Source organism: Vombatus ursinus, unplaced genomic scaffold (genome assembly GCF_900497805.2).
Source record: "Vombatus ursinus unplaced genomic scaffold, bare-nosed wombat genome assembly UNPS02014845.1, whole genome shotgun sequence".
NCBI lineage: Eukaryota > Metazoa > Chordata > Mammalia > Diprotodontia > Vombatidae > Vombatus > Vombatus ursinus.
The window spans coordinates 6,740,910-6,745,241 of record NW_020954623.1 but is presented as its reverse complement, the minus strand read 5'-3'; positions in this window follow the sequence as shown (position 1 = coordinate 6,745,241).

Below are 4,332 nucleotides of genomic sequence, written 5' to 3'. Positions count from 1 at the left end.
TGAATAGACTAGCTGGCAAAAACTGAAGTTCTGAAGTCAGGTGTAGATGAACATATCCGCATGCCAAGCAAAAGGGGTGTTTTGCATACCCAAATAAGGGCAAAAATAAATAAGGGCCTGGGTCACTAAATTGTGGGGAGTGTGAGACATCAACAGGGGAGGGGATTGTAATAGGGAAATTGGATGCTGTGGATAGGCTGTAGCCTCTATAGTACCCAGCCAATGGGGAAACAGGGTGGGGAAATTCGAATCAGGGAATAGGGAATAAAAAGGTGCATATCTGCCTTACATGTGCATGCCCACACGTGGGACGGCTGACCTGGACAACCCCTTAAAAGTTGTTGGGGTTTTTTTGTTTTGTTTTGTTTTTCTTGGTTCACCAATAACTTTTTGGAATTCTTGGTAAGACTTTTTGCTGCTTACAGCCCAGAGCCTAGGCCCCTTATGGATGAGTGCTGGTGGGCCCTAAGTCATCACCTTTAGCTATCAGTCTCTTAAAAGCCCAGGTCTCTGCTTAGTTAGCTGTTTGAACCTGGATACAAGGGTTCACATTGCTCTCTGCTTCTAATTTCACCTTATTAGATTTGGACCAATCTTCTGGTCCATTAAGACAGTGTGGACTTAAAAAATAATAAAAATTTAAAAAAAATACCATGTGGACTCTAACTCTGTCAACTAGAGTCTTTTGATACGGTTGACACCATGACCCCTTTCTCCACCAAGATACTTGCTATTTGGATTTTCCCTCTGACTAGCCTGACTGTTCTTCTTAATAACCTTAGAGTCAATTCAATTCAATCAATATTTATTGAACACAGTACTAAGCCTTGGGGATCCAAAGAAGAAAAAGACAGTTCCTGCACTCAAGGAGCTTACAATCTACCGGGGAAAGACAATATATAAAAGAAAGCTGAAGAGAGAGGGAGGTCACCAGGGCTAACCTGGCTCAAAGGCATGAATAATATTCAGTGGAGTGGGAGCCAGCAGAACAGCCGAAAATGGAGAGTCAGCTAGAAAATTCTGGGCCCTCTAGAAAGGAAGCCTTTCACTCTGCCCTCTGAGGCACTGAGGAAACTGAAATGTTGAGCATTGAAAGGGGATGAGATTTCAGGTGATCAGCTTGTCCCTGGGGAGGCAGGAGGGGAAACCAAGTGGCTGTTGATCTTCTTCAAGGTCACCCACTAACTGGGGGTGTCCCTCAAGGCTCCGTCCTGGCTCTTCCTTGTCTCTCTGCCTCCTCTCTATGGGTGATCTAATCTCATTAACTCTCAGGTGGTTAATGATCATTTTTATGCAGATGACTCCTAGTTCTGAGGATGGGATCTAGGAGTGGCCAAGTAGTCTATGAGGTAATAGAACTCCAGGAACCTGGACCATATGGTCAAGGGATAATGGAGCCTAGATAGGATTAAAGGTGGGAAGTGGCTGGGGGCCATAGGGAGGTAGGGCCAAGTTAGGTAAGAGATTGGGTGTAGCCTCAATGAAAGGCCAGTTGATGGAATTATAACCTCAGGGAACCAAAAAGCAACTGCCGTTTTCCCCAATTCCTTAGTGCTGAGAGAATTGACAGAATTGGGCACACATTTCTGGATAGGGCATCCATCTTTGTCCTCTATGCTGTGGAAGGCGTACCCAGGTCCATGGCCTTGAACTGTCTCAGTGGACCGAGAGCTTGAGAGCATCAGGCTGAGTGCAAGACAGCCTTGTAACCGTCTGCCCAAAAAGCACCTCCAAGCCTTGGTGCTTGAAGAGTGACCCCAACTGCAGAGGAAGAAAAAAGGGGAGAGGGTTACATACTTTCCAGTCTTGTCTGGAGAAGAACTTGGGGTTAGACAGTTTCCCCATATGGGCCACCAAAATGTTGAGGGTTAGGGGTACTGGGACCCCAAAATCACAACACACATGGCTCCCGCCCAAAAGAATTTGACCCAAGCCTTCTTTCAGCCAAAGAGAAGGTATATTAGAATGTCCATCATACTGGGCAGACTCTTAAGGAGTCTGAATGTTAGTGAGCTATTGGCTAGATTATAAGAATCTGAGCAGTGGCTAGATTATAAGAATCAGAGCAGTGGCAGTATCCCCCTGATACTGGTGGGAAGTCAGCATTGGGAAAAGCTGAGAGGACAGTCTAAGATGGGAGCTTCCTGGCTCAGTTTTCCCATTATGTTCCTTTGAAAGGGAATATTACCCACCTGAGTCTGGCTTTGAGGTGGATTTGATACAGCATGTTTGGAAAAACTGAATTGTCTGAATCCAAACAGAGCCAAGGATGTTTTATCCTCTCATATTTGGGCCCCAAATCTAGTCTCTGCTTTATATCTGGGCCCTGCAGTCTTTTTTGTCAGATTTGTGTCTTCCAGACTACAGACCATTCATCTACATTTGGTAGCAGCCAATGCCCCCACATCATTCCTTGGATGCAGTCTGTGCTTGGTTCCAGTCAACCTATTCTTTGGGACCCCCTCGAGGCAGGGACAGCTCTATACCCCTTGCCAGCAGGAAGCAGTTTCAGAAGCCAAGACCTTCACCCCTTACCCCAAAAGAATTTGGGTCCCATTTGTTTGAGGGACAAATGATGAGAATGGGATCTAGACCCCAAAAAGGAAAAACCCTGGACTTTCCCACATGGCCAAATCTCTGGAATTTGCCTGAGGTTATAATATTCTTATAATCAATCTAGCTAGTGATCTAGCCAATAGCTCACTAACATTCAGACTCTTTAAGAGTCTGCCCAATATGACAAATGTTCTAATAAACTTTGTCTTTAGCTGGAAGAAGGCTTGGGTGGAATTCTTTTGGGCAGGACCCACGTCTGTTGTGATTTTGGGGTCCCAGCACTCCTAAACCTCTAGGTTTTTTCTCATCACTAGGTCAATATGTCCATTCTATCCTTTTCCTGGTGATATGTGATGGGTGCTCAGGAACACCCTGCACTACCTTTTAGGATCCGTCCTTAACTTCAAATCTCAGCTGCAGCACCATCTTCTACATAAAGACTTCTCTGCCAGCCCCTCTCCTAATGTGCTTACTGTGTATATGTGTTCATTAGTAAATGCACGTTGTCTCTTTCCCTTTATAGAATATGATCTTCTTAAGGGCAGGGGCTCTCCTTTCTGTCACTCTGTCCCTAGTACTTCGTGCAGTACCTGGGACAGAGCAGGCTGCAAAGTTTAAAAAGTTCGAGAGACATAATTTCTGGGTAATTAGTCATTTCTATTAATAATACTAGCATTTTAATAAAAGAGGTCAGTGGCACGAAAGAGGTCAGTTTGGCTCGAATGCCAAAGACCATCACGGTGGTGGTCTCACAGCTTATATGGCCTTGGAAAAGTGGGTGTTCCAGAGGGTGGCAATTAGCTCTGGTTAAGAAGTGATAAGAGAGAATATTACAATGACTGCTGGACCTATTCTAATGGACCTTGAGTACATCATTTACTTCTGATTTACTCTCAGCCCAGGGCAATCTAATCAAAGAATTTATCCCCATCCAAACCTAAGCAAAACACAGAAGGATTAAATTCCTTGTAAGGTTGGGTGGAGTCAGAGGAGAGTTAATTCAATCTCATTATCGGTAATGTCCTTCAAGAGACTGAACTTTGAAATGAGGACTATAGAAAAAGGGGGAACTCTGGATTTCCCCAAATTATTGGTTATTAATAATCATTTCTCTCAAAGTGCAGAGTACATGCTTGTTTTTTTTTAAGAAGGTGGGATTTTTTTAAAATAAAATTTATTATTTATTTTTAAGTTATTTAAAAAAAAACTGAGTTCCAAATTTTCTCCCTTCCTCTAGTCACTCCTCTCCTTGAGGTGAGAAATGATATCAATTATACAGATAAAATTATGCAAAACATATTTCCATATTAGCCATATTGCAAAAAAAAAAAAGTGAAAATAAATTATACTTCACTCTGTACTCAGAGTCCATCAGTTCTCTCTGGAGATGGATAGCATTTTTTCATCATTAGTCCTTTGGAATTGTCTTAATTAATATTGTCTTGATCATCTTTCATAGTTGATCATTGTTATAATATTATTGTTACTGTGCACAATGATCTCCTGGTTTTGTTCACTTTATTTTGCATCAGTTCATTCAAGTCTTTCCAGGTTTTTCTGAAACTAGCCCCTTTGTCATTTCTTATAGCACAGTAGTATTGCATCACAATCATATACCATAAATTGGTCAACCATTCCTCAATCGATGGGTATTCCCTCAATTTTGAATTCTTTGCCACCACAAAAATTGCTGCTATAAATATTTTTTTTTGTATAAATAGGCCTTTTCCCTTTTTCTTGTATCTCTTTGGGGTATAAACCTAGTAGTGGTCAAAG